Here is a 13,536-nt window from a genome sequence, read left to right as displayed (position 1 = left end):
CAGGTTTACTATATCCTTTTGACTTTCTTATTGGCGACGAAATTCAGAAATTGCATTGGAATTATATAGAAAAGGCACATTGCCGACGTAAGTACAAGAAGACGGTCTCTTTTTACTGTCTATGCTTTGAACCCTTCCTGTGACACTAGTTATAGATTCCGATGCTTCACTTCAGGTTTACTGTATCCCTCCGACCTTCTTTTTGACGATGAAACACAGAAATTGCACCGGAATTAAATACAAAAGGCACAATGCCGACTTAAGTACTAGAAGACTGACTCTTAATACTGTCTATGCTTTGAATGATTCCTGTGACATTAGTTATAGATTCCGATGCTTCACAACAGGTTTACTGTATCCTTTGGACCTTCGTATTGACGATAAAACACAGAAATTGCATCGGAACTAAATACAAAAGGCACAATGCCGACTTAAGTACAAGAAGACTGACTCTTCCTACTGTCTATGTTTTGAACGATTCCTGTGACATTAGTTATAGATTCCGATGCTTCACTTCAGGTTTACTCTATCCCTAGGACCTTCTTATTGACGATGAAACACAGAAATTGCATCGGAATTAAATAGAAAAGGCACAATGCCGACTTATGTACAAGAAGACTGACTCTTCCTACTGTCTATGTTTTGAACCATTCCTGTGTCACTAGTTATGGATTCCGATGCTTCACTTCAGGTTCACTGTATGCCTCTGACCTTCTTTTTGACGATGAAACACAGAAATTGCATCGGAATTAAATACAAAAGGCACAATGCCGACGTAAGTACATGAAGACTGACTCTTCCTACTGCCTATGTTTTGAATGATTCCTGTGACATTAGTTCTAGATTCCGATGCTTCACAACAGGTTTACTGTATCCTTTGGACCTTCTTATTGACGATGAAACACAGAAATTGCATCGGAATTTAATACAAAAGGCACAATGCCGGCTTAAGTACAAGAAGACTGACTCTTCCTACTGTCTATGTTTTGAACCATTCCTGTGTCATTAGTTATTGATTCCGATGCTTCACTTCAGGTTTACTGTATCCTTTGGACCTTCTAATTGGCGACGAAATGCCGAAATAGCTTCGGAATTAAATACAAAATGCACAATGCCGACTTAAGAACAAGATGACTGAGTCTTCTAACTGACTGTTTTGAACCATTCCTGTGACACGTGTTATAGATTCCGAGGCTTCACTTCAGGTTTACCGTATCCCTTGCACCTTCTTATTGACGGTAAAACACAGATATTGCATCGGAATTAAATACAAAACGCACAATGCCGACTTAAGTACAAGAAGACTGACCCTTCTTACTGTCTATGTTTTCAACCATTCCTGTGACACTAGTTATAGATTCCGATGCTTCACTTCATGTTTACTGTATCTGTTGGACCTTCTTATTGACGATGAAACACAGAAATTGCATCGGAATTAAATAGAAAAGGCACAATGCCGACTTAAGTACAAGAAGACTGACTCTTCCTACTGTCTATGATTTGAACCATTCCTGTGACACTAGTTATAGATTCCGATGCTTCACTTCAGGTTTACTGTATCCCTTGGACCTTCTTATTGACGATGAAACACAGAAATTGCATCGGAATTAAATACAAAAGGCACAATGCCGACTTAAGCACAAGAAGACTGACTCTTCCTACTGTCTACGTTTTGAACGATTCCTGTGACATTAGATATAGATTCCGATGCTTCACTTCAGGTTTACTGTATCCCTTGGACCTTCTTATTGACGATGAATCACAGATATTGCATCGGAATTAAATACAAAGGGTACAATGCCGACTTAAGTACAAGAAGATTGACTCTTCTTACTGACTGTTTTGAACCATTCCTGTGACACTAGTTATAGATTCCTATGCTTCACATCAGGTTTACTGCATCCCTTGCACCTTCTTATTGACGATGAAACACAGATATTGCATCGGAATTAAATACAAAAGGCACAATTCCGAGTAAAGTACAAGAAAACTGACCCTTCTTACTGTCTATGTTTTGAACCATTCCTGTGACACTAGTAATAGATTCCGATGCTTCACCTCAGGTTTACTGTATCCCTCTGACCCTCTTATTGACGATGAAACACAGAAACAGCATCGCAATTAAATACAAAAGGCACAATGCCGACTTAAGTACAAGAAGACTGACCCTTCGTACTGACTATGTTTTGAACCATTCCTGTGACACTAGTTATAGATTACGATGATTCACTTCAGGTTTACTGCATCCCTTGGACCTTCGTATTGACGATGAAACCCAGAATTTGCATCTGAATTAAATAGAAAAGGCACAATGCTGACTTAAGTACAAGAAGACCGACTCTTCTTACAGACTATGTTTGGAACCATTCCTGTGATACTAGTTATAGATTCCGATGCCTCACTCCAGGTTTACTGTATCCCTCTGACCTTCTTATTGACGATGAAACACAGAAATTGCATCGTAATTAAATAGAAAAGGCACAATGTCGACTTAAGTACTAGAAGACTGACTCTTCTTACTGCCTATGATTTGAACCATTCCTGTGACACTTGTTATAGATTCCGATGCTTCACTTCAGGTTTACTGTATCCCTTGGGCATTCTTACTGACGATGAAACACAGAAATTGCATCGGAATTAAATAGAAAAGGCACATTGCCGACTTAAGTACAAGCCGACTGATTCTTCTTTCTGTCTATGTTTTGAACCATTCCTGTGACGCTAGTTACAGATTCCGATGCCTCACTTCGGGGTTACTGTCTCCCTCTGACATTCTTTTTGACGATGAAACACTGAAATTGCATCGGAATTAAATAGAAAAGGTACAATGCCGACTTCAGAACAAGAAGACTGACTCATCCTAGTGTCTATGTTTTGAACCATTCCTGTGACACTAGTTATAGATTCTGATGCTTCACTTCAGGTTTACTGTATCCCTTGGACGTTCTTATTGACTATGAAACACAGAAATTGCAACGGAATTAAATAGGAAAGGCACAATGCCGACTTATGTACAAGAAGACTGACTCCTCTTACTGACTACCTTTTGAACCATTCCTGTGACGCTAGTTACAGATTCCGATGCTTCACTCAGGTTTACTGTATCCCTCGGACCTTCTTATTGACGACGAATCACAGATTTTGCATCGGAATGAAATACAAAAGGCACAATGCCGACTCAAGTACAAGAAGACTGACTCTTCTTACTGACTATGTTTGGAACCATTCCTGTGACACTAGTTATAGATTCCGATGCTTCACTTCAGGTTTACTTTATCCCTAGGACCTTCTTATTGACGATGAAACACAGAAATTGCATCGGAACTAAATACAAAAAGCACAATGCCGACTTAAGTGCAAGAAGACTGACTCTTCGTACTGACTATGATTTGAACCATTCCTGTGACACTAGTTATAGATTACGATGATTCACTTCAGCTTTACTGTATCCCTTGGACCTTCTTATTGACGATGAAACACAGAAATTGCATCGGAATTAAATAGAAAAGGCACAATGCCGACTTAAGTACAAGAAGACTGACTCTTCTTACTGACTATGTTTGGAACCATTCCTGTGACACTGGTTATAGATTCCGTTGCCTCACTTCAGGCTTACTGTATCCCTCTGACCTTCTTATTGACGATGAAACACAGATTTTGCATCGGAATTAAATACAAAAGGCACAATGCCGACTGAAGTACAAGAAGGCTGACTCTTCTTACTGACTATGCTTTGAACCATGCCTGTGACACTAGTTATAGATTACGATGCTTCACTTCAGGTTTACTGTATCCCTCTAACCTTCATATTGACGATAAGACGCAGAAATTGCATCGGAATTAAATAGAATAGGCACAATGCCGACTTAAGTACAAGAAGACTGACTCTTCTTACTGTCTATGTTTTGAGCCATTCCTGTGACACTAGTTATAGATTCCGATGCTTCACTTCAGGTTTACTGTATCCCTTGGACCTTCTTATTGACTATGAAACACAGAGATTGCATCGGAATTAAATAGAAAAGGCACAATGCCGAATTAAGTACAAGAAGACTGACTCTTCTTTCTGTCTATGTTTGAACCATACCTGTGACGCTAATTACAGATTCCGATGCTTCACTTCAGGGTTACTGTATCCCTTGGACCTTCTTATTGATGATGAAACACAGAAATTGCATCGGAATTAAATACAAAAGGCACAATGCCGCCTTAAGTACAAGAAGACTGACCCTTCTTACTGTCTATGTTTTGAACCATTCCTGTGACACTAGTTACAGATTCCGATGCTTCACTTCAGGTTTACTGTATCCCTCTGACCTTCTTTTTGACGATGAAACACAGAAATTGCATCGGAATTAAATACAAAAGGCACAATGCCGACTTAAGTACAAGAAGACTGACTCTTCCTACTGTCTATCTTTTCAACGATTCCTGTGACATTAGTTATTGGTTCCGATGCTTCACTTCAGGTTTACTGTATCCTTTGGACCTTCTAATTGGCGACGAAATGCAGAAATAGCTTCGGAATTTAATACAAAAGGCACAATACCGACTTAAGTACAAGAAGATTGACTCTTAGTACTGACTGTTTTGAACCATTCCTGTGACACTTGTTATAGATTCCGAGGCTTCACGTCAGGTTTACTGTACCCCTCTGACCTTCTTTTTGACGATGAAACACAGAAATTGCATCGCAATGAAATACAGAAGGCACAAATCCGACTTAAGTACTAGAAGACTGACTCTTCCTACTGTCTATGTTTTGAACGATTCCTGTGACATTAGTTATAGATTCCGATGATTCACATCAGGTTTACTGTATCCTTTGGACCTTCTTATTGACGATGAAACACAGAAATTGCATCGGAACTAAATACAAAAAGCACAATGCCGACTTAAGTTCAAGATGACTGACTCTTCCTACTGTCTATGTTTTGAACGATTCCTGTGACATTAGTTATAGATTCCGACGCTTCACTTCAGGTTTACTCTATCCCTAGGACCTTCTTATTGACGATGAAACACAGAAATTGCATCGGAACTAAATACAAAAGGCACAATGCCGACTTAAGTACAAGAAGACTGACTCTTCCTACTGTCTATGTATGAACGATTCCTGTGACATTAGTTACAGATTCCGATGCTTCGCTTCAGGTTTACTATATCCTTTGGACTTTTATATTGGCGTCGAAATACAGAAATTGCATTGGAATTAAATAGAAAAGGCACATTGCCGACGTAAGTACAAGAAGACTGACTCTTCCTACTGTCTATGTTTTGAACCATTCCTGTGTCACTAGTTATGGATTCCGATGCTTCACTTCAGGTTCACTGTATCCCTCTGACCTTCTTTTTGACGACGAAACACAGAAATTGCATCGGAATTAAATACAAAAGGCACAATGCCGACGTAAGTACAAGAAGACTGACTCTTCCTACTGCCTATGTTTTGAATGATTCCTGTGACATTAGTTATAGATTCCGATGCTTCACAACATGTTTACTGTATCCTTTGGACCTTCTTATTGACGATGAAACACAGAAATTGCATCGGAATTTAATACAAAAGGCACAATGCCAACTTAAGTACAAGAAGACTGACTCTTCCTACTGTCTATGTTTTGAACCATTCCTGTGTCATTAGTTATTGATTCCGATGCTTCACTTCAGGTTTACTGTATCCTTTGGACCTTCTAGTTGGCGACGAAATGCCGAAATAGCTTCGGAATTAAATACAAAATGCACAATGCCGACTTAAGTACAAGATGACTGAGTCTTCTAACTGACTGTTTTGAACCATTCCTGTGACACGTGTTATAGATTCCGAGGCTTCACTTCAGGTTTACTGTATCCCTCTGACCCTCTTATTGACGATGAAACACAGATATTGCATTGGAATTAAATAGAAAAGGCACAATGCCGACTTAAGCACAAGAAGACTGACTCTTCTTGATGACTATGTCTTGAACCATTCCTGTGACACTAGTTATAGATTCCGATGCTTCACTTCAGGTTTACTGTATCCCTTGGACCTTCTTATTGACGATGAAACACAGAAATTGCTTCGGAATTAAATAGAAAAGGCACAAAGCCGACATAGTTACAAGAAGACTGACTCTTCTTTCTGTCTATGTTTTGAACCTATCCTGTGACGCTAGTTACAGATTCCGATGCTTTACTTCAGGTTTACTGTATCCCTTGGACCTTCTGATTGGCGATGAAACACAGAAATTGCATCGGAATTAAATACAAAAGGCACAATGCCGACTTAAGCACAAGAAGACTGACTCTTCCTACTGTCTACGTTTTGAACGATTCCTGTGACATTAGATATAGATTCCGATGCTTCACTTCAGGTTTACTGTATCCCTTGGACCTTCTTATTGACGATGAATCACAGATATTGCATCGGAATTAAATACAAAGGGTACAATGCCGACTTATGTACAAGAAGATTGACTCTTCTTACTGACTGTTTTGAACCATTCCTGTGACACTAGTAGTAGATTCCGATGCTTCACTTCAGGTTTACTGTATCCCTCTGACCTTCTTATTGACGATGAAACACAGAAATTGCATCGGAATTTAATACAAAAGGCACAATCCCGACTTAAGTACAAGAAGACTGACTCTTCTTACTGTCTATGTTTTGAACCATTCCTGTGACACTAGTTATAGATTCCTATGCTTCACATCAGGTTTACTGCATCCCTTGCACCTTCTTATTGACGATGAAACACAGATATTGCATCGGAACTAAATACAAAAGGCACAATTCCGACTAAAGTACAAGAAAACTGACCCTTCTTACTGTCTATGTTTTGAACCATTCCTATGACACTAGTAATAGATTCCGATGCTTCACCTCAGGTTTACTATATCCCTCTGAGCCTCTTATTGACGATGAAACACAGAAACAGCATCGCAATTAAATACAAAAGGCACAATGCCGACTTAAGTACAAGAAGACTGACTCTTCGTACTGACTATGCTTTGAACCATTCCTGTGACACTAGTTATAGATTACGATGATTCACTTCAGGTTTACTGCATCCCTTGGACCTTCTTATTGACGATGAAACACAGAAATTGCATCTGAATTAAATAGAAAAGGCACAATGCTGACTTAAGTACAAGAAGACCGACTCTTCTTACAGACTATGTTTGGAACCATTCCTGTGATACTAATTATAGATTCCGATGCCTCACTCCAGGTTTACTGTATCCCTCTGACCTTCTTATTGACGATGAAACACAGAAATTGCATCGTAATTAAATAGAAAAGGCACAATGCCGACTTAAGTACAAGAAGACTGACTCTTCTTTCTGTCTATGTTTTGAACCATTCCTGTGACGCTAGTTACAGATTCCGATGCCTCACTTCGGGGTTACTGTATCCCTCTGTCATTCTTTTTGACGATGAAACACTGAAATTGCATCGGAATTAAATAGAAAAGGTACAATGCCGACTTAAGAACAAGAAGACTGACTCCTCTTACTGACTACCTTTTGAACCATTCCTGTGACGCTAGTTACAGATTCCGATGCTTCACTCAGGTTTACTGTATCCCTTGGACCTTCTTATTGACGACGAATCACAGATTTTGCATCGGAATGAAATACAAAAGGCACAATGCCGACTCAAGTACAAGAAGACTGACTCTTCTTACTGACTATGTTTGGAACCATTCCTGTGACACTAGTTATAGATTTCGATGCTTCACTTCAGGTTTACTCTATCCCTAGGACCTTCTTATTGACGATGAAACACAGAAATTGCATCGGAACTAAATACAAAAAGCACAATGCCGACTTAAGTACAAGAAGACTGACTCTTCGTACTAACTATGATTTGAACCATTCCTGTGACACTAGTTATAGATTACGATGATTCACTTCAGCTTTACTGTATCCCTTGGACCTTCTTATTGACGATGAAACACAGAATTTGCATCGGAATTAAATAGAAAAGGCACAATGCCGACTTAAGTACAAGAAGACTGACTCTTCTTACTGACTATGTTTGGAACCATTCCTGTGACACTAGTTATAGATTACGATGCTTCACTTCAGGTTTACTGTATCCCTCTAACCTTCATATTGACGATGAAACGCAGAAATTGCAGCGGAATTAAATAGAATAGGCACAATGCCGACTTAAGTACAAGAAGACTGACTCTTCTTACTGTCTATGTTTTGAGCCATTCCTGTGACACTAGTTATAGATTCCGATGCTTCACTTCAGGTTTACTGTATCCCTTGGACCTTCTTATTGACGATGAAACACAGAGATTGCATCGGAATTAAATAGAAAAGGCACAATGCCGAATTAAGTACAAGAAGACTGACTCTTCTTTCTGTCTATGTTTGAACCATACCTGTGACGCAAATTACAGATTCCGATGCTTCACTTCAGGGTTACTGTATCCATTGGACCTTCGTATTGATGATGAAACACAGAAATTGCATCGGAATTAAATACAAAAGGCACAATGCCGACTTAAGTACAAGAAGACTGACCCTTCTTACTGTCTATGTTTTGAACCATTTCTGTGACACTAGTTACAGATTCCGATGCTTCACTTCAGGTTTACTGTATCCCTCTGACCTTCTTTTTGACGATGAAACACAGAAATTGCATCGGAATTAAATACAAAAGGCACAATGCCGACTTAAGTACAAGAAGACTGACTCTTCCTACTGTCTATCATTTCAACGATTCCTGTGACATTAGTTATTAGTTCCGATGCTTCACTTCAGGTTTACTGTATCCTTTGGACCTTCTAATTGGCGACGAAATGCAGAAATAGCTTCGGAATTTAATACAAAAGGCACAATGCCGACTTAAGTACAAGAAGATTGACTCTTAGTACTGACTGTTTTGAACCATTCCTGTGACACTTGTTATAGATTCCGAGGCTTCATGTCAGGTTTACTGTATCCCTCTGACCTTCTTTTTGACGATGAAACACAGAAATTGCATCGCAATGAAATACAGAAGGCACAAATCCGACTTAAGTACTAGAAGACTGACTCTTCCTACTGTCTATGTTTTGAACGATTCCTGTGACATTAGTTATAGATTCCGATGATTCACATCAGGTTTACTGTATCCTTTGGCTCTTCTTATTGACGATGAAACACTGATATTGCATCGGAATTAAATGCAAAAGGCACAATGCCGACTTAAGTACAAGTAGACTGACTCTTCTTACTGCCTATGTTATGAACCATTCCTGTGACACTAGTTATAGATTCCGATGCTTCACTTCAAGTTTACTGTATCCCTCTGACCTTCTTATTGATGTCGAAACACAGAAATTGCATCGGAATTAAATACAAAAGGCACAATGCCGACATAAGTACAAGAAGACTCACTCTTCGTACTGACTATGTTTTGAACCATTCCTGTGACACTAGTTTTCGATTACGATGATTCACTTCAGGTTTACAGTATTCCTTGGACCGTCGTATTGACGATGAAACACAGAAATTGCATCGGAACTAAATACAAAAGGCACAATGCCGACTTAAGTACAAGAAGACTGACTCTTCCTACTGTCTATGTTTGAACGATTCCTGTGACATTAGTTATAGATTCCGGTGCTTCACTTCAGGTTTACTATATCCTTTGGACTTTTATATTGGCGTTGAAATACAGAAATTGCATTGGAATTAAATAGAAAAGGCACATTGCCGACGTAAGTACAAGAAGACTGACTCTTCTTACTGTCTATGCTTTGAACCTTTCCTGTGACACTAGTTATAGATTCCGATGCTTCACTTCAGGTTTACTGTAGCCCTTGGACTTTCTTATTGACGATGAAACACCGAAAATGCATCGGAATTAAATACAAAAGGCACAATACCGACTTATGTACAAGAAGATTGTCTCTTCTTACTGACTGTTCTGAACCATTCCTATGACACTAGTTATAGATTCCGATGCTTCACTTCAGGCTTACTGTATCCCTCTGACCTTCTTTTTGACGATGAAACACAGACATTGCATCGGAATTAAATACAAAAGGCACAATGCCGACTTAAGTACAAGAAGACTGACCCTCCTTACTGTCTATGTTTAGAACCATTCCTGTGAGACTAGTTATAGATTCCGATGCTTCACTTCAGGTTTACTGTATCCCTTGCACCTTCTTATTGACGATGAAACACTGATATTGCATCGGAATTAAATGCAAAAGGCACAATGCCGACTTAAGTACAAGTAGACTGACTCTTCTTACTGCCTATGTTATGAACCATTCCTGTGACACTAGTTATAGATTCCGATGCTTCACTTCAAGTTTACTGTATCCCTCTGACCTTCTTATTGATGTCGAAACACAGAAATTGCATCGAAATTAAATACAAAAGGCACAATGCCGACTTAAGTACAAGAAGACTGACTCTTCGTACTGACTATGTTTTGAACCATTCCTGTGACACTAGTTTTCGATTCCGATGCTTCACTTCAGGTTTACTGTATCCCTCTGACCTTCTTATTGATGATGAAACACAGAAATTGCATCGGAATTAAATAGAAAAGGCACAATGCCGACCTAAGTACAAGAAGACTGACTCTTCTTACAGTCTATGTTTTGAACCATTCCTGTGACACTAGTTATAGATTCCGATGCTTCACTTCAGGTTTACTGTATCCCTTGGACCTTCTTATTGACGATGAAACACAGAAATTGCGTCGGAATTCAATAGAAAAGGCACAATGCCGACTTAAGTACAAGAAGACTGACTCTTCTTTCTGTCTATGTTTTGAACCATTCCTGTGACGCTAGTTACAGATTCCGATGCTTCACTTCAAAGTTACCGTTTCCCTTGGACCTTCTTATTGACGATGAAACACAGATATTGCATCGGAATTAAATACAAAAGGCACAATGCCGACTTAAGTACAACAAGACTGACTCTTCCTAATGTCCATGTTTTGAACCATTCCTGTGACACTAGTTACAGATTCCGATGCTTCGTTTCAGGTTTACTGTATTCCTCTGACCTTCTAATTGACGATGAAACACAGAAATTGCATCGGAATTAAATACAAAAGGCACAATGCCGACTTAAGTACAAGAAGACTGACTCTTCGTACTGACTATGTTTTGAACCATTCCTGTGACACTAGTTATAGATTAAGATGATTCACTTCAGGTTTTCTGTATCCCTTGGACCTTCTTATTGACGATGAAACACAGAAATTGCATTGGAATTAAATAGAAAAGGCACAGTGCCGACTTAAGTACAAGAAGACTGACTCTTCTTACTGACTATGTTTGGAACCATTCCTGTGACACTAGTTATAGATTACGATGCTTCACTTCACGTTTATTGTATCCCTCTGTCATTCGTATTGACGATGAAACACAGAAATTGCATCGGAATTAAATAGAAAAGGCACAATGCCGACTTAAGTACAAGAAGACGGACTCTTCTTGCTGTCTATGATTTGAACCATTCCTGTGACGCTAGTTACAGATTCCGATGCATCACTTCAGGGTTACTGTATCCCTTGGACATTCTTATTCACGATGAAACACAGATATTGCATCGGAATTAAATGCAAGTGGCACAATGCCGACTTAAGTACAAGAAGACTGACTCTTCCTACTGTCTATGTTTTGAACCATTCCTGTGACACTAGTTACAGATTCCGATGCTTCAGTTCAGGTTTACTGTATCCCTCTGACGTTCTTTTTCACGATGAAACACAGAAATTGCATCGGAATGAAAAACAAAAGGCACAATGCCGACTTAAGTACAAGAAGACTGACTCTTCCCACTGTCTATGTTTTGAACGATTCCTGTGACATTAGTTATTGATTCCGATGCATCACTTTAGGTTTACTGTATCCTTTGGACCTTCTAATAGGCGACGAAATGCAGAAATAGCTTCGAAATTAAATATAAAAGGCACAATGCCGACTTAAGTACAAAAGACTGTCTCTTCTTACTGACTGTTTTAAACCATCCCTGTGACACTTGTTATAGATTCCGATGCTTCACTTCAGGTTTACTGTATCCCTACGACCTTCTTACTGACGATGAAACACAGAAATTGCATCGGGATTAAATAGAAAAGGCACAATGCAGACTTAAGTACAAGAAGACTGACTCTTCCTACTGTCTATGTTTTGAACCATTCCTGTGACACTAGTTATAGATTCCGATGCTTCACTTCAGGTTTACTATATCCTTTGGACTTTCTTATTGGCGACGAAATACAGAAATTGAATTGGAATTAAATAGAAAACGCACATTGCCGACGTAAGTACAAGAAGATTGACTCTTCTTACTGTCTATGCTTTGAACCTTTCCTGTGACACTAGTTATAGATTCCGATGCTTCACTTCAGGTTTACTGTATCCCTTGGACATTCTTAATGACGACGAAACACAGAAAATGCATTGGAATTAAATACAAAAGGCACAATGCAGACTTAAGTACAAGAAGATTGACTCTTCTTACTGACTGTTTTGAATCATTCCTGTGACACTAGTTATAGATTCCGATGCTTCACTTCAGGTTTACTGTATCCCTCTGACCTTCTTATTGACGATGAAACACAGAAATTGCATCGGAATTAAATACAAAAGGCACAATGCCGACTTAAGTACAAGAAGACTGACTCTTCTTACTGACTATGTTTTGAACCATTCCTTTGACACTAGTTATAGATTCCGATGCCTCACTTCAGGTTTACTGTACTCTCTGACCTTCTTTTTGACGATGAAACACAGAAATTGCATCGGAATAAAATAGAAAAGGCACAATGCCGACTTAAGTACAAGAAGACTCACTCTTCTTACTGTCTATGTTTTGAACCATTCCTGTGACACTAGTTATCGATTCCGATGCGTCACTTCAGGTTTACTGTATCCCTTGGTTCTACTTATTGACGATGAAACACAGAAATTGCATCGGAATTAAATAGAAAAAGCACAATGCCGACTTAAGTACAAGAAGATTGACTCTTCTTACTGACTGTTTTGAATCATTCCTGTGACACTAGTTATAGATTCCGATGCTTCACTTCTGGTTTACTGTATCCCTTGGACCTTCTTATTGACGATGAAACACAGAGATTGCATCGGAATTAAATAGAAAAGGCACATAGCCGAATTAAGTACAAGAAGACTGACTCTTCTTTCTGTCTATGTTTGAACCATACCTGTGACGCAAATTACAGATTCCGATGCTTCACTTCAGGGTTACTGTATCCCTTGGACCTTCTTATTGATGATGAAACACAGAAATTGCATCGGAATTAAATACAAAAGGCACAATGCCGACTTAAGTACAAGAAGACTGACCCTTCTTACTGTCTATGTTTTGAACCATTCCTGTGACACTAGTTACAGATTCCGATGCTTCACTTCAGGTTTACTGTATCCCTCTGACCTTCTTTTTGACGATGAAACACAGAAATTGCATCGGAATTAAATACAAAAGGCACAATGCCGACTTAAGTACAAGAAGACTGACTCTTCCTACTGTCTATCTTTTCAACGATTCCTGTGACATTAG

The sequence above is a fragment of the Schistocerca americana genome, chromosome 5 (assembly GCF_021461395.2).
Source record: "Schistocerca americana isolate TAMUIC-IGC-003095 chromosome 5, iqSchAmer2.1, whole genome shotgun sequence".
Lineage (NCBI taxonomy): Eukaryota > Metazoa > Arthropoda > Insecta > Orthoptera > Acrididae > Schistocerca > Schistocerca americana.
This window is presented reverse-complemented; position numbering follows the sequence as displayed.